Consider the following 18,957-nt stretch of genomic DNA (forward strand, 5'->3'; position numbering starts at 1 on the left):
TGGGCAATTGAGCAGTTAGACAATTAGACAGCTGGGTAGTTGGGCAGTTGGACAGTAAGAAAGTAGGCCAGTTAGGCAATTGAGCAGTTAGACAGTTGGGTAGTTAACAAGTTAGGCAGTTGGAGAGTAAGAAAGTTAAGGGAGTTAAAAAAAGGTGAAAAGTTAGGCAGTTGGTTAATTGGGGAATTGGAGACTTGGTCAGTTGGAGAGTTGGGCAATTGAGCAGTTAGAGTTAAACAGTTGGGCAGTTAGACAGTTGGACATTTATACAGTTGGAGAGTTTGACAGTGTGCCCACTCACTGTTTACTCTCAAGACACTCCTACCTGTAGCTGATCCACCTTGTAAATAAAATAAAGTCAGAGATAGAGGCTCTGAATCTGTTTTTGAATAGTTTGTGTTGGTTATCCTCTAGTCTTTCATCAGTGGGCATCAGAGAAACAGAGAGACAGAGAGGCAGAGATAGAGACAGAATTGAGAGCTAGTGAAGGAGGGAAAGATTTTTCCAGCTTCAGAGCCCCAGTGCGGCTAAACTCCCATGAGTCACTGGAAAATAAATTATTACATCATACTCCTGAAGCAGAACACGGCGGCATCACTTCTACAGACAAACAGACGAATGAGGTCATCCAAACAACCAGGACCAACCAGCATCTTCAAAAACACCAAAACTCTTCCATCTCCAGTGTCTAATTCTCAGGGATCAGCAAAGTATCTATCATCTATCAATTAAATGTGCCCGTTTTATAGAATAAACCATGTGGCTAGTACTCAGGTGATCTGCGTGCTGGAAGTGTCATGTGCTGTGTCATGTGATCGGGATTGGGTGTAATGTTGGTGTGTGATGCATCCTGGGCTATGTAGTCAGGAGGCTGCATATTGCAGGCAGAGCTGAGTGTGTCTGCAATCAAATGAAAGTCAAAGTATCATTAAGAAACACTTTAACAAAATATTTTTTCCCCCACCTTTAATAATATTTAATATATTCAATGCATACTTTAAAGCACACACCCAGCCGTCCACCCACACACACACCCACACCCTCAACACACACACACACTCATGCACAGGGGCCTCCTAAACCGTACATCCGAGTGTGTACCCTGATGGTGACCTCTCCCACAGGAATTAGGCTCCTGTACGCTGCTCCACCTCTGAGCCTAGGACACACGGCGCAGCTGCGCGAGGGGACCCTTCAGCAGCATATGGTTCTGTTTTGCTCGCGGAGGCTGGCTGATTGCGCCCACTGCCTTATAAGGCCCGTCTGCTGCCCCTCCACACCGAACAGAGCAGAGCGGACGACAGGAAAGGGGGAAGGAGAAACATGGAGAGAGAGAGAGAGAGAGAGAGAGAGAGGAAAAGAGGGGGAAAACCAATCGACTTTACCACCATGGCAGCGAACACCAACCGTTGTAAAACTGAAGGGGTGGGGGGGTGAAGCTCAAGTGAAACACACTGTAGAGAGAGAGAGAGAGAGAGAGAGAGAGAGATGGAGAGAGAGAGAAAGAAAAAAGAGAAAGAAAAAGAGAGAGAGGGGTACGTAATGTTTATGTTTGAAAGTTGTGGAGGAGGGGTGCTGCGTTACAATGACCACCTCTGTGTGTGTGTGTGTGTGTGTGTGTGTGTGTGTGATGTTCGTACCTACAGTAGCAGTGCAGACGCTCACAACAGGTACAAAAGCATTGGGACACTTGCTGACTAGTTGGTAAGTTATGCAGTTGGACAACTGGTCAGTTACACGGTTGGAAAATTGGGCAGTTTGACAGCTTGAAAGTTGGGCTATGGAGCAATTAGGCTTTTGGGAAAGTTGGGCAGTTAGACAGGTGGAGAACTGGGCCATTGGGAAGTGAGACAGCTGAACAGTTAAAAAGTTAGACAGTTGAACAGTTGGGCAGTTGGAGAGATAGACAGTTGGGCAGTTGGAGAGATAGACAGTTAGGCAGTTGGACAGATGGATAGTTGGGCAATTGGAGAGTTGCACAGTTGGGCAGTAAGACAGTTGAACAGTTTTATAGTTGGGCAGTTGAACAGTTGAAACGTTGGGCAGTTGAAGAGATGGACAATTGGGCAGTTGGGCAGTTTGAGAGTTGGGCAGTTGGGCAAGAAGACAGTTGGACAGTTTTATAGTTGGAAAGTTGGGCAGTTGAACAGTTGGAAAGTTGGGCAGTTGGACAATTGGGCAGTAAGACAATTGGAGAGTTGGACAGTTTGATAGTTGGTAAGTTGGGCAGTTGAACAGTTGAAAAGTTGGGCAGTTGAAGAGTTGGGCAGTTGGAGAGTTGGGCAGTTGGAGAGTTGGGCAGTTGAAAAGTTGGGCAGTTGAAGAGTTGGGCAGTTGAAGAGTTGGGCAGTTGAAGAGTTGGGCAGTTGAAGAGTTGGGCAGTTGGAGAGTTGGGCAGTTGGAGAGTTGGGCAGTTGGAGAGTTGGGCAGTTGCAGAGTTGGGCAGTTGCAGAGTTGGGCAAATGGAGGGTTGGGCAGTTGGAAAGTTGGACAATGTGTCCACTCACTGTCCACTCTATTACATACTTCTACCTTTAGCTCTTTGACAAATTAAAGTCAGAGACAGAAGCTCTGAAACTCTTATTGCACAGTTGAACCTACAGTATTAGTCCAGATGCTTACAACATGAACAAAAGTATTGGGACACTTGCTGACCTGCTTACCAAATATAGAGTGTTAAAAATAGTTTATCATGCTTTTGTTGGAGTAACAAGTATTGTATGGAGCTCCATCATTCTAGAGAACACAGTTCCTCCACTGATCCACAGCTCAACACTGGGGGATTTATACCCCTCTGTAACCCACAACTTGGGTTATATAGGTTTATATTTAGTGTTTAGGGTGGTTCTATTCTATAGGCAGTACTTCTCTACAGGGACTGATGTAAATGAATGTGTCCATAAGAAGGGGTGTCCATAAATAATTGGACATTCCTTGTATTTTAGGGAGGTGAGAAAAGCCTGAATAAAGAACTACAGTGCGCGTGTGTGTGCGCGCTGGTTTCTGGTAGTATGGAAATCACCCGGCCCCGCCCTCTCCAGGCGTCTCTCCTCTTCTTTCCCTCCCTCACCCTCCTTTCTCTCTCTCTCTCTTTCTCTCTCTCTCTCTCTCTCTCTCTCTTCCTTGCTCTCCGGTACATTCTGTCCTATTTGTTCTGCTGCTGTAGTCCAGCTGGATCATGTGAAAACACACACAGTAACACAGCATAACACACACTCACACACACACACACAACCCTACTGTCCCAATACTTCTGCTGACGTTTATGAACAGTGCAAATATTTATATCAGTTACTGAATCGTTAATGGCAGCTATTGAATTACTTATAGTAGTTAATTAATAATCAATGGCTTTGAATCATAAATGGTAGATACTGAATCACTTATAGTAGTTACTAAGGCATTAATGGTAGATATTGAATCACTTAAAAAGTTAATGAATCATTAATGGCACTGAATCAGTAATTGTAGATATTGAATCACTCAGAGTAGTTACTGAATCACATATAGTAGTTACTGAATCATAAATGGTAGATATTGAATCACGTCAAATAGTTAGTTATTGAATCATTAATTGTAGACAGTGAATCATTTATAGTAGTTATTGAATCATTAATTGTAGATATTGAATTATTTATATTAAGTATTGAGTCATTTATAGTAGTTATTGAATCATTAATTGTAGATATTGAATCATTTATATTAAGTATTGAATCATTTATAGTAGTTATTGAATCATTAATTGTAGATATTGAATCATTTATAGTAGTTATTGAATCATTAATTGTAGATATTAAATCACTCATAGTAATTACTAAATCACTTATAGTAATTATTGAATGATCAATGGTATATGTAAAATCATCTATAGTAGTAAATATTAGTAATGGTAGATAATGAATCACTTATAATAGTAACTGAATCACATACAGTGGTTAATGGATCATTACTGATAGATAATGAATCTGTTATAGTAGTTTCTGAATCACTAATGTAGATACTGAATCACTTATAGTAGTTATTGAATCACTTATAGTAGTTATTGAATCATTAATGGAAGATAATGAATCACGTTTAGTAAAAACTGATTCATTTATGAAAGGTATTGAGTCATGTATAGTAGGTACTAAATAGTTTATACGAGATATTAAATCCTTAAGAGTATATATATATAATTTAAATTGCATACTGTATTATTACAGTATACACTGAATCATTTATACTTAATCATTTAAGGTAAATACTGAATCACGTAGAGTAGTTACTGAATCACGTAAAGTAGTTACTGAATCACGTATAGTAGATACTGAATCACGTATAGTAGTTACTGAATCACGTATAGTAGTTACTGAATCACGTATAGTAGTTACTGAATCACGTATAGTAGTTACTGAATCACTTATAGTAGTTACTGAATCACGTATAGTAGTTACTGAATCACGTATAGTAGATACTGAATCACTTATAGTAGTTACTGAATCACGTATAGTAGATACTGAATCACGTATAGTAAATACTGAATCACGTATAGTAGTTACTGAATCACGTATAGTAGTTACTGAATCACGTATAGTAGATACTGAATCACGTATAGTAGTTACTGAATCACGTATAGTAGTTACTGAATCACGTATAGTAGTTACTGAATCACGTATAGTAGATACTGAATCACTTATAGTAGATACTGAATCACTTATAGTAGATACTGAATCACTTATAGTGGATACTGAATCACGTATAGTGGATAATGAATCACGTATAGTGGATACTGAATCACATATAGTAGATACTGAATCACGTATAGTGGATACTGAATCACATATAGTAGTTACTGAATCACGTATAGTAGTTACTGAATCACGTATAGTAGTTACTGAATCACTTATAGTAGATACTGAATCACATATAGTAGTTACTGAATCACTTATAGTAGATACTGAATCACTTATAGTAGATACTGAATCACGTATAGTGGATACTGAATCACATATAGTAGATACTGAATCACGTATAGTGGATACTGAATCACGTATAGTGGATACTGAATCACATATAGTAGTTACTGAATCACGTATAGTAGTTACTGAATCACTTATAGTAGTTATTGAATCATTAATGGAAGATAATGAATCACGTTTAGTAAAAACTGATTCATTTATGAAAGGTATTGAGTCATGTATAGTAGGTACTAAATAGTTTATACGAGATATTAAATCCTTAAGAGTATATATATATAATTTAAATTGCATACTGTATTATTACAGTATACACTGAATCATTTATACTTAATCATTTAAGGTAAATACTGAATCACGTAGAGTAGTTACTGAATCACGTAAAGTAGTTACTGAATCACGTATAGTAGATACTGAATCACGTATAGTAGTTACTGAATCACGTATAGTAGTTACTGAATCACGTATAGTAGTTACTGAATCACGTATAGTAGTTACTGAATCACTTATAGTAGTTACTGAATCACGTATAGTAGTTACTGAATCACGTATAGTAGATACTGAATCACTTATAGTAGTTACTGAATCACGTATAGTAGATACTGAATCACGTATAGTAAATACTGAATCACGTATAGTAGTTACTGAATCACGTATAGTAGTTACTGAATCACGTATAGTAGATACTGAATCACGTATAGTAGTTACTGAATCACGTATAGTAGTTACTGAATCACGTATAGTAGTTACTGAATCACGTATAGTAGATACTGAATCACTTATAGTAGATACTGAATCACTTATAGTAGATACTGAATCACTTATAGTGGATACTGAATCACGTATAGTGGATAATGAATCACGTATAGTGGATACTGAATCACATATAGTAGATACTGAATCACGTATAGTGGATACTGAATCACATATAGTAGTTACTGAATCACGTATAGTAGTTACTGAATCACGTATAGTAGTTACTGAATCACTTATAGTAGATACTGAATCACATATAGTAGTTACTGAATCACTTATAGTAGATACTGAATCACTTATAGTAGATACTGAATCACGTATAGTGGATACTGAATCACATATAGTAGATACTGAATCACGTATAGTGGATACTGAATCACGTATAGTGGATACTGAATCACATATAGTAGTTACTGAATCACGTATAGTAGTTACTGAATCACTTATAGTAGATACTGAATCACTTATAGTAGATACTGAATCACTTATAGTAGATACTGAATCTCGTATAGTGGATACTGAATCACGTATAGTGGATACTGAATCACGTATAGTAGTTACTGAATCACGTATAGTAGTTACTGAATCACGTATAGTAGTTACTGAATCACTTATAGTAGATACTGAATCACTTATAGTAGATACTGAATCACTTATAGTAGATACTGAATCTCGTATAGTGGATACTGAATCACATATAGTAGTTACTGAACCACGTATAGTAGTTACTGAATCACTTATAGTAGATACTGAATCACTTATAGTAGATACTGAATCACTTAAAAATATATAATATATTTAATAGATATTAAATAGTTTATAAGAGATACTGAATCATTTATAGTATATAGTGAATAATTTATATTGAAAATTTAAATACTGAATTACTTATAATAGGTACTGATTCACTTATATCAGATACTGAATCATTTATAGAATATAATTCACAGAAAGTTCTGGAGAGTCAGCAGTAATGGTAGTAAAGTTTAGAGATGTTTAAACACCAGCAGGAGAGAAGTTTGGGGAAGATTTTGACTCAGTTTGCGATTCATCATCAAATTCATTATTTAAAAAGCTTTCGTTCATTTAGACAGAAACACACACACACACACACACACACACACACACACACACATCTACAGGTTTAAAATGAACTCATTATTGGAGTCAATAGGCTCTTTTTCACATGGCCGGTTCTCCGCTTGCGTTTGTGGAGCAGGTAATTAGGTTCTGCTGCAGGAATAACACTGCAGTCAGTGCAGCTGTGGAGCGCAGTACTCCTGCCTGCCTGCAGCTCCATTAATGCACCTTTAAAACTTAAAATAAAATGCGTTTTTAATATAAAATTAAGGTGGTTATAATGTTATGGCACAGCAGCAAGCAGTTATGTTATCCTACCGTGGACTTACATTGTAGTCTAGAACACTAGAGCTGAGTCAAATATCAACACTTTTGGTAGTTGAGTCTGCTGAATCCGTCCGCTGGGGGTTAGTTTCGAAGCTTTAACCCAGCTGAGTCTGGCTGTTAGAATTGTAATCATATTACAATCATATTACAACAAACAGCAAGGTCTACTCTATCCAGCCTTCAGCCTGTCAGCAACTATCAGTGAGAAATACAGCTCAGAAAAACAGTTAGCATTACAGCTAACACATTCCAAGGACAGCTTTTAGCACTACTGTTAAACCACTTAAACACCGACAATGCACTGCAGCTTTTACCTGGGTCATCAGCTGATATTGCGGCTAATCCGCTATTCCAGGCTTCGTACACAAGTTTTAAAAAATGGTCAGAAACAAAACACACATTAAAGCAAATAGCCATATTTTTTTGTATATCGGGATCAGCTGATTTTTTAAAATTTATTTATTTATTTTTAGAAACGACCAGCATAGTCCGATTTGGCCAGAAAAGGATCAAGCGATTCTGGCTGCACTACTATAATTGGTCGACACTGTCTGCACAACTTTATTAAACAAAATTAATTGATTAAGGTCATCTTTTTGGTTATTTGTATATAGAGTTTGTCAGACCTAAAATAATTCAAAGAAAATTCATATAAATAAAGTTTTAAGAGTTCAGAAATCAATATTTGGTGGAATAATCCTGTTTTTTAATCACAGTTTTTGTGTATCTTGGCATCATGTTTTCCTCCACCAGTCTTACACACTGCTTTTGGATAACTTTATGCTGCTTTACTCCTGGTGCAAAAATTCAAGCAGATCAGTTTGATTTCATCCATCCATTGATCATCCATCTTCCTCTTGATTATATTCCAGAGGTTTTTAATTTGGTCAAATCAAAGAAATTCATCATTTTTAAGTGCTCTCTTGTTTTTTTTTTCAGAGCTGTATAAACTAAAGTTATAAAATGATAGCCAGGGTGTGTAGTCTCTCTACATTATAATATATATATATATGTGTATATTAGCATTGACATCAGCAGAACTGTATGTAAATGGGTAATGTTAGATATCAGCATCGGCCCAGAATAAACAGCGTGCCAACAACAATCATTGAATAATCCAGCTCAGAAAAACAGCTGAAATTCAGAATCTCCATTTATGGCTCAGAAATGATTCATATAAAACGACAGCATGTTTATCAGCTGCTGGGTTGTAAGGGTTAACTCTAAAAATGAGCTGAGAAGATCACTCTAAGTGCTCAACACTGGTGACACCTATCAAAATACAGCAACATGTGCACACACACACACACACACACACACACTCACCACGCTGCAGTGCAGAGTGATGTAACACAGGACCAGCTGCACACTGACTCACTGAGCCACTGAGTCGTTCACTAATCAGCTCACTGATTCATTATTCGTGCACACAAACTGACTCAGTGTGGAGGAAAAGCTGCGTTTGTTGAAAACCAAATTTAACCAATCTCAGCAACCGGATCAGTAATTAGAACACGCTGGCCTGTGCCTCAGAGCCATGCCTGATCCAATCAGAACACATCTGATCCACTGTCTATCAACAGCCTTTAAAAAGTACATTTACTAAGCATTTCCATGCACTAATCACTATAGAAAGTGTAATAGTGCTGCACAATATATCGGTTAATATATATATATAGTCACATCGCAGGACGTGCGGTTTCACTTAAGGCAATTATATCAAATAAATCAAACACGTCATGTTGCAGTGTTTTGATTCTTGATACAAGAAGTACAGTAGATACACAGCGCTGTCTCTGTGTCTGTGTGAGTGACAGGCTGCTGCTGCCTGAGAAGAGTGAGGGGGAGGGGGTGGAGTAAACACGAGGTAACCACATAGCATCCATAATCCACATGGTTGGGCACGTGCTTGTAAACGTCAGCATGTGTTGAAAGCTGTGCTCCTCAATCCAGCACAGTTTTGCAGTTTTTTCAGTTACATCTGAATTCACGCTTTTAATCCCAGAAAAACAAATGCTCTTATTTATCTTTTAAAAAGCCATTTAAATGCCTGATTAAAAGAGCTGATTACTGTAGTTTTGCTGTTTTCTTGGGTTTTGAGTTGAACTTGCGGCAGCATGCGGGTGGGGGCGGGGCTGTTGACGTCATAGGCCCTGTATTATTTAATATCATGACACATATCACCAAAAAAAATTTTTCCAATATCCTGCAGCCCTAAAGTTTAAGACACCATCACTGAAGTATCACTAAAGTATGTTTTGCTATGGCAGGTGGTTGCTGTTATGTTGCAAATTGGGTAATTGGTTGCAATGGTATCCCAGGTGGATGCTATGAACTGGCTAAGGGGTGCTAAGAGGTTGCTATGGTATCCAAGTTGGTTGCTGTGGTGATCCTATTGGTTGTTAATAGCATCCCAGGTAGGTACTGGGTGGCTATGGATGCTATTGTTTTCCTAAGTGGCTGCTGTGGTATCTTAGGCGGATGCTCTGGTGTTCCTAAGTGGCTGCTGTGGTGTTCCTTAGTGGTTGCTTTGGTAGCTTAAGTGGATGCTATTGTGTTCCTAAGTGGCTGCTGTGGTATCTTAGGCGGATGCTCTGGTGTTCCTAAGTGGCTGCTGTGGTGTCTTAGGTGGACAGTATGGTGTTCCTAAGTGGCTGATCTGGTGTCTTAGGCAGATGCTTTGGTGTTCCTAAATGGCTGCTTTGGTATTTTAGGTAGACGTTATGGTATTCCTAAGTGGCTGCTGTGGTGTTCCTTAGTGGTTGCTTTGGTAGCTTAAGTGGATGCTATTGTGTTCCTAAGTGGCTGCTGTGGTATCTTAGGCAGATGCTCTGGTGTTCCTAAGTGGCTGCTGTGGTGTCTTAGGTGGACAGTATGGTGTTCCTAAGTGGCTGATCTGGTGTCTTAGGCAGATGCTTTGGTGTTCCTAAATGGCTGCTTTGGTATTTTAGGTAGACGTTATGGTATTCCTAAGTGGCTGCTGTGGTGTTCCTTAGTGGTTGCTTTGGTAGCCTAAGTGGATGCTATTGTGTTCCTAAGTGGCTGCTGTGGTATCTTAGGCGGACAGTATGGTGTTCCTAAGTGGCTGATCTGGTGTCTTAGGCAGATGCTTTGGTGTTCCTAAATGGCTGCTTTGGTATTTTAGGTAGACGTTATGGTATTCCTAAGTGGCTGCTGTGGTGTTCCTTAGTGGTTGCTTTGGTAGCTTAAGTGGATGCTATTGTGTTCCTAAGTGGCTGCTGTGGTATCTTAGGCAGATGCTCTGGTGTTCCTAAGTGGCTGCTGTGGTGTCTTAGGTGGACAGTATGGTGTTCCTAAGTGGCTGATCTGGTGTCTTAGGCAGATGCTATGGTGTTCATAAATGGCTGCTTTGGTATTTTAGGTAGACGTTATGGTATTCCTAAGTGGCTGCTGTGGTGTTCCTAAGTGGCTGCTGTGGTGTTCCTAAGTGGCTGCTGTGGTGTTCCTAAGTGGCTGCTGTGGTCTCTTAGGTGGATGGTAAAGGTGTTCAGAAGTGGCTGCTGTGGTGTTTTATGCAGATGCTATAGTGTTCCTAAGTGGCTGCGATGGTATCTTAGGTGGATGGCATGGTTTTTATAAGTGGCTGCTGTGGTATCTTAGGTGGACTGAATGGTGTTCCTAATTTGCTCCTATGGTGTCTTTGGCAAATGCTATGGTGTTCTTAAATGGCTGCTGTGGTATTTTAAGTGGGTGCTATGGTGTTCCTAAGTGGTTTCTGAATAGGGATACAGTGTGACACAGTACTGAATCTGATACACTTTTACTAATAATGTGTATTAGATCTTTATTTCTGGCCCTGATTACACTATTGTTATATTAGTATAATGTCTTTATTATAGTGTATTTAGTAATCAGAACACAAACAGTTTTGCATTTTACATTTTTCACTTGTAATTTGATTTAACTGCTATCTGGGCCGTGAATCAGTGCTTCAAATAATATCTGCCTGATAATAAAACTGGCAGAATTACACAAGTGATTCTGAAACTGGGGTGATTCATCTTGATTAATAATCCATTAACTGAAATTATTATTCATTATTTCTGGCCTCAGTGCTGTGATTCATCTGAACGGCATCATAATACCAAATGGAAGAAGTGATATTAGTCAAACAGTGCAGTGAATACAGCTTTATTAACAGAGCTTTGGTTTGATTAGTGTTTCTAAAGCCTGCTCTGTACCTTCAATGCTAGGCTCTCTGATAATTGGCCCATGGTTCTCTTATGACTGGCGTATATTTCTTTGATGACTGGAATACCACCTTAAAACAATAAAGCACCCATCTTGCAACCACCTAGCAACACCAAAGCAACCACCTAGTAGCAACATAAAAGCTTCATGGGATACCATATAAATTGCCTAACACCATACCAACCACACTGCTTCATAGCAGCCACGTCCCAACACCACCAAGCTACACCACTGCAGAAACCTGACATACCAGAGCAACCACCTAGAAACAGCATATCAACCACCTGGTAACCACATACCAACATTATAGCAACCACCTGGGATACTATACCAGCCACCAAGCAACAGTTGGAAACCAAGAACCAAACAACAACACTACAACCTTCTTCTAACTCCAAAGCATCCACCCATCAACTTCCAAGAAACATTCGAGATAGTCTGTCGGGAGTCTGAGAGGCTCTAAGGAAGGAGGGAATCTGTATGTATCTGAGGGAGTCTGAGAGAGTCTGTAAGAGTCTGAGGGAGTATATAGGAGTCTGAGGGAGTATATAGGAGTCTGAGGGAGCCTTGAGGGAGTCTGTAAGAGTCTGAGGGAGTCTGTAAGAGTCTGAGGGAGTCTGTAAGAGTCTGAGGGAGTCTGTAAGAGTCTGAGGGAGTATATAGGAGTCTGAGGGAGTATATAGGAGTCTGAGGGAGTATATAGGAGTCCGAGGGAGCCTTGAGGGAGTCTGTAAGAGTCTGAGGGAGTATATAGGAGTCTGAGGGAGTCTGAAAGGGTCTGAGGGAGTATGTAGGAGTCTGACGGAGTCTGTAAGAGTCTGACGGAGTATATAGGAGTCTAAGGGTGTCTGTAAGAGTCTGAGGGAGTTCCTGAGGGAGTCTGTATGTGTCTGAGGGAGTAGGTAGTACTGTGAAAGTCTGTAAGAGTCTGACGGAGTCTGTAAGAGTCTGAGGGAGTATATAGGAGTCTGTAAGTGTGACAGAGTCTCTGTGTGTCTGTAAGAGTCTAAGTGTGTCTGAGGATGTCTGTAGGAGTCTGAGGGAGTCTGTGAGAATGTGTAAGAATCTAAGAGAGTCAGGGGGATTCTGAGGGAGCCGAAAGGAGCCTGGGTGAGTCAGGGAGAGTCTGAGAGAGACTATGAGTCTGGGAGAGTCTGAGAGAGACTGTAAGACTGTGGGAGCCTGGAGGAGTCTAAGATCATCTTGAGGGAGCCTTGAGGAAGTCTGAGATTCTTGAAGTCTGTGAGAGCCTGATGGAGTCTAGGAGGGTCTGAGGGAGGCTGAGACAGTCTGTAGGAGGACACTAGTTTATTTCAGAATGTTTTTATTTGCCAGTAAATGAAGAGAATGGAATAGAGGAGAAAAATCGAAGGAGGAAATCAGGCTGTATTGAGAGGATGGCGCCCAACCACTTCAACAAATACAAACAACACCAGGAATAAATCACCTGTCCATCACCAAAAATAACTGTACTGTTTTTCCTCTCTCTCTTTCTCCCTTACACACACACACACACTTGGCTTCTGCTGTATAGGGATGCTGTAGTGTTATCTGTTTAATCCAAAACCCATTCAGGCTGAATTAACACTGATTAAAAGCTCCATCAGCAGAGCAGTGAAGTGAGGAACAGCTCACACCTTCAAACTGTTCCAGTTACGAACAGTTAGGAGCCCAATCACTTTACCATACATCACCTGCTCTTCAGGAGTGTGATCATGCAGGCAGAATTAAGATGCATCACTGAATTTAACCATGAAACCACCAGAAGACTCAACAGTGACAGTTTTAATATTTTGACTGAACTTGCAAAAAAAAAAAACTTTAGAACGATTGAAACAACATTTAATACAGATAAATATTCAACACTATCCTAGTAAATGTGTGTAATCCTGATTTATTAATCTGAGTTTACATCATTAGATAAATCTGATATATCAGCCTTACAGACTCTCTGCAGCTGCACAGCTCCACACTACTGCCTCGCTTTATTTGCTACATTCATTACACTTATTCATTATTCTGATTTAAAGAGACAGAATCAGTTATTTTGCTAAGTCATACTGCAGAGTTTCCTCCAACAGCTCAGATGGCCCACACTCATTTAGTGCTGATTTAGCTTTAATTAATGTTAATTCAGCGCTATCGTTATAAAATGGGGAAAAAAAACGCCAGGGGTACATTTTTAATTAGAATAGCACTGCTAAGGTAAATGTATAACTAGAGTAGCACTAGTCCCTCAGGCTCCCTCAAGACCCTCTCAGACTCTGTGAGGCCCTGTCAGAGCTTGAGAGAATCTTAAAGGAGCCTGGGGGAGTCTGTGAGAGTCTGAGGAAGTCTGCGAGAATCTTGAGAGAGTCTGGGGAATTGGAAAAAAGCCTGAGGGAGTCTGAAAGTCTTGAGGGGTCCTAGAGGAGTCTGAGAGAAGCTAAAGGAGTTTGAGGGAGTCTGAGAGAGTCTTGAGGGAGCCTAGAGGAGACTGAGAGAGGCTAAGGGAGTCTTGAGGGAGTCTGTGAGAGCCTGAGGGAGCCTGGGAGGGTCTGTAAGAGCCTGAGGGAGCCTGGGAGAGTCTGCGAGAGCCTGAGGGAGTCTTGAGGGAGCCTAGAGGAGACAGAGAGGCTAAGGGAGTCTTGAGGGAGTCTGTGAGAGCCTGAGGGAGCCTGGGAGAGTCTGCGAGAGCCTGAGGGAGTCTTGAGGGAGCCTAGAGGAAACTGAGAGAGGCTAAGGGAGTCTTGAGGGAGTCTGTGAGAGCCTGAGGGAGCCTGGGAGGGTCTGTAAGAGCCTGAGGGAGCCTGGGAGAGTCTGCGAGAGCCTGAGGGAGTCTTGAGGGAGCCTAGAGGAGACAGAGAGGCTAAGGGAGTCTTGAGGGAGTCTGTGAGAGCCTGAGGGAGCCTGGGAGAGTCTGCGAGAGCCTGAGGGAGTCTTGAGGGAGCCTAGAGGAGACTGAGAGAGGCTAAGGGAGTCTTGAGGGAGTCTGTGAGAGCCTGAGGGAGCCTGGGAGGGTCTGTAAGAGCCTGAGGGAGCCTGGGAGAGTCTGCGAGAGCCTGAGGGAGTCTTGAGGGAGCCTAGAGGAGACTGAGAGAGGCTAAGGGAGTCTTGAGGGAGTCTGTGAGAGCCTGAGGGAGCCTGGGAGGGTCTGTAAGAGCCTGAGGGAGCCTGGGAGAGTCTGCGAGAGCCTGAGGGAGTCTTGAGGGAGCCTAGAGGAGTCAGAGAGAGGCTGGGGGAGTTTGAGGGAGTCTTGAGGGAGCCTAGAGGAGGCTGAGGGAGTCTTGAGGGAGTCTGTGAGAGCCTGAGGGAGCCTGGGGGAGTCTGTGAGAGCCTGAGGAAGTCTCTAAGAGCCTGAGGAAGTCTGTAAGAGCCTGAGGAAGTCTGTAAGAGCCTGAGGAAGTCTGCGAGAATCTTGAGAGAGTCTGCGGAAATAAAAAAAAAGCCTGAGGGAGTCTGATAGTCTTGAGGGAGCCTAGAGGAGTCTGAGAGAGGCTAAAGGAGTTTGAGGGAGTCTAAGAGAGTCTTGAGGGAGCCTGGGGGAATCCGTGAGAGCCTGAGTGAGTCTTGAGGGAGCCTGGGGGAATCTGTGAGAGCCTGAGAGAGCCTGTTAGAGCCTGAGAGAGTCTGAGAGAGCCTGAGATAGTCTGAGAGTCTGTGAGAGCCTGAGAGAGTCTGTGAGAGTCTGTGAGAGTCTGAGAGAGTCTGTGAGAGTCTGAGAGAGTCTGAGAGAGTCTGAGAGAGCCTGAGAGAGTCTGAGAGAGCCTGAGAGAGCCTGAGAGAGCCTGAGAGAGCCTGAGAAAGTCTGAGAGAGTCTGAGAGAGTCTGAGAGAGCCTGAGAGAGCCTGAGAGAGCCTGAGAGAGTACAATAGAGTATTTCAGGTAGGAGTTTTGGAAACTGGTACTGGTCATGTCTGGCTGTCTGGCAACAGCACCTTTAGCTCAGTTTCAGGTGAAGTTCAGTAATAAAACATAATTGATAAGATGACTAATAAAAACTAATAATAAACTAATACAGTGTATATAAATGAAGAGAACGATGTGATTTATTATTATTTTAGTGGTATAACGCAGGGCGTAGCTAGAGTGTCCTCACATGTTCTGCTCAGAATGTGAGAAATAACACGACCATAAAGTCCACAAAGTCTCTCCACATCCGGCCTGCTTTCCACACGGCTCCTCCACGGCCTGGAAAAGAGCATCTGGCCTGCAGTTAAACAGCGTCTCTCTCTCTCTCTCTCTCTCTCTCTCTCTCTCTTTCTGTCTCTCGCTACGACGTTTTCTCTATTTAACACGTTCCCCCAAGCCCAGGCTTCTGTGTGGAGGTGATGTCATTATGCCTGATCGCCACGGCAACCAAACAAACCGCCCCGACGCATGTGGCAAGTGCGAATTCCGCCTTAAACAGCTTGTAAAACACACACACACATTTATCCACACACACTCTCACACACACACTTCCAGAAGCTTCCGAAAAAGAAAAAAAAGACGTTAAGGATTCACGAAAGTTCTCATATTTCTGTCTGTCTCCTGCCCTCTCTCTCTCTCTCCCTCTCACTCCCTCGCTCACTCGCTCGTAACTAGTATAAATATCGCTCTCATGGCCTGGCGTGGCCAGCACCCCGAGGAGGATTGTGGGTAAAAGAGATTCCCCGGTGAATTCTGGGAGAATGGAGTAGGAGGCCGCGAGGCCCAAGACGGGAAAACCAATCAGAGCAGTGCAGTCCAGCAGCAACTGGATCCAACCAGAACCAGAACAGCTGTGAAGTTCGCATCCCCTCAGCATCACCACGGATACACGATATGGACAAAAGTATTGGGACACCTGCTCATGATTTATTTTATAATTTCCTCTAAAATCAAGAGTATTTTTTTCCCCATTTTCTCATTTTCTCCCAATTTACAACACAAGACTCCGCCTCTTTTTGAACTGCTGCTGACAACGTAGCATTGCTGAGAAGCTCGGAGGTAAAAAGCGCAGCAAATCGGTTCTGATACATCAGCTCACAGATGCAGCCTTGCGCTGATCCATATCACCCTAGGAGTGATTAGGGGAAAGAAAGAGCACCATATACTGTACCCACCCAGAAAGAGAGCAAAGCCAATTGTGCTCTCTCAGGGCTCCGGCAGCTGATGGCAAGCTGCATAACCCGGATTCGAACCAGCGATCTCTTAATCATAGTAAGAGCCAGCTCTTTAGATGGCTGGACCACTCAGAGCCACAAGGACGGTGGCAAGTTATGAAGTACAAATACTTTTTTTTATTTCTTACTTACGTAGAAATGTAGGTTACCTATATTTTACATAATTATTTTTTTAATTATTCACACAATTATCTGAACTTTCTACTCCTTACATTTTAATAAAAACAGACTCGTTACTCCTATTTCATTCCGGCTTCTCATCGTTCAATAAAACCCCTTTCCAGATAAATCTCTCCATCCAGTGAATCTGATTGTGATTGGATGTAGAGCAGTATAAACATAAACCATTCCGAAACCCTATTGGTTTATACTGTGATCCATCACACCTGCACACCCCCTCCACACTCCAGCAAGAACATAGCAGACGTATGTAGTTTAGTATGAAGATGATCCATGCAGAGACTCAAGAGAACTCCAGACAAACTCCAGTCCAACTAAACTTCTATAATATATTTACATTCTATTAAAATACATTCATTTACAATCAGCATATATGCAGCTGAAACAGGGAACAGCCTAGTGCAAAATCCCAAATTATATTATCAACATTAACATTTTCATAATAGAACATTTTAGTCAATAGTGGCTAATTTAAACCCTAATTTAGTTTAGATCCAATTTAACATGGTGAAAGTAACAAAGTGAAAGTAAAAGCACAGTAATAAACAGGCCACTTCAGTGCAGAACATCTGCTCTACATTTACAACTTTAGAATTTCATCAGAGCAACAGAACTCTCTGACCAATCTACACTGTGTCCAAATGTTTGTGGACACACTTTCTAATGAATGCACTAACCTGTTTCTTTGATTTTATTTAAAGAACTCCGGAATATAATCAAGAGGAAGATGGATGATCACAAGCCATCAAACCAAACTTTGCACCAGGTGTTAAGGCATAAAGTTATCCAAAAGCAGTGTGTAAGGCTGGTGGAGGAGAACATGATGCCAAGATGCATAAAAACTGTGATTAAAACCAGAGTTATTCCACCAAATATTGATTTCTGAACTCTTAAAACTTTATGAATATGAACTTGTTTTCTTTGCATTATTTGAGGTCTGAAAGCTCTGTGTCTTTTTTGTTATTTCAGCCATTTCTCATTTTCTGTAAATAAATGCTCTTAATGACTAAAATATTTTTATTTGGAATTTGGGAGAAATGTTGTCTGTAGTTTATAGAATAAAACAACAATGTTCATTTTACTCAAACATAAACCTATAAATAGCAAAATCAGAGAAACTGATTCAGAAACTGAAATGCTCTCTTCATTTTTTCTAGAGCTGTATGATGCTCCATCCAATACTGTACAGCAATGTTCTCTGGACAGTAGAGACAGTTACTCCAACAAAAGCAGCACAATTTCTTTTTATACCCTTGATTTCAGAAGAAACCATGAATGACCCAATACTTTTATCCATATAGTCTAATAGGAGTTCTATCACTGTTTGTATGATATTTATATTTGATGTTTTTCTACAGACTACCGGACAGTCCAGCTGCCCTTTAATCCAGCAGACCGTCTCGCTTCTGAATGAATTTATTGAAGAATCTGCTGCAGAAGATGATTTACTTAAAACCACAAACCATATTAGGAGTATTGCTCATTCAATTCCTTTAAAGCACCGATCACTGAAAACAACACTAATCACATTGTGTCATAACCATCTGTGAGCCAATCAGATTACAGAGAGAGAGAGAGAGAGATGAAAAGGAGATGAAAAGAAGAAAGAGACCAAAAATGTGTGAAATATAGACAAAGTAAAATTTATATAAGACAAACATGAGAAAAAGGAGAAAGAGGGAAGACAAAGTGAGAAACGAAATTTTTCATTCGGTTTTCTTCACTTTCTTTTCTCTTTCTCATGTTTGTCGTATATATTTATTTTTTGTCTACATTTAGACAAGTGAATACAAATTAGGAGAAAGAGTGCGGGACACATGAAAATATTATAAAGGCTAAAAGTAAGAAAATAGTATAAAGGGCAGAACAAATAAATGAGACAAATGAGAAATAGAGGAGAAGTAAAAAAAAAAAGAGTCAGGATGTGAGAAAAGACAGAAAGAAAAGCAACAAGACAAAAAATACACAAAGTATAGAGAAAATATTAAAACTAGAGAAAACTTGAAAGGGGTAGAAAAGTACAATGTAAAACAAAAAAAGTAAATAAACCTGAGACAAATAGGAGAAATAGAGATTGGTCAATAAGAAAGTGAGATAGAAAAAGAACAAAGTTTAAGAGAGTGAGAAAAAGTTAGAAATAAAAGAGACATAAAGGATATCAATTAATACATTTAAGACCAACAGCAGAATTAGAGAGACAAACCTGAGAATAAAAACAGAACAAGAGACAAGAGAAAGAAAGAGGGAGAAAAAGATAAACAGCACGTAAACAGAGAAAAAATAAACAAACAAAACAAATAGGAGAAACTGAGAAGAAAAAT

General features: G+C 40.5%; 1 protein-coding gene across 1 annotated transcript in view; it reads right to left on the reverse strand.

Annotated features, from left to right (window-relative positions):
* The window catches only part of pkd1a (polycystic kidney disease 1a), a 143,151-nt gene that overhangs the window by 122,755 nt on the left and 1,439 nt on the right, over window positions 1-18,957 (reverse strand).

The sequence above is a fragment of the Astyanax mexicanus genome, chromosome 21, assembly GCF_023375975.1.
Source record: "Astyanax mexicanus isolate ESR-SI-001 chromosome 21, AstMex3_surface, whole genome shotgun sequence".
Lineage (NCBI taxonomy): Eukaryota > Metazoa > Chordata > Actinopteri > Characiformes > Acestrorhamphidae > Astyanax > Astyanax mexicanus.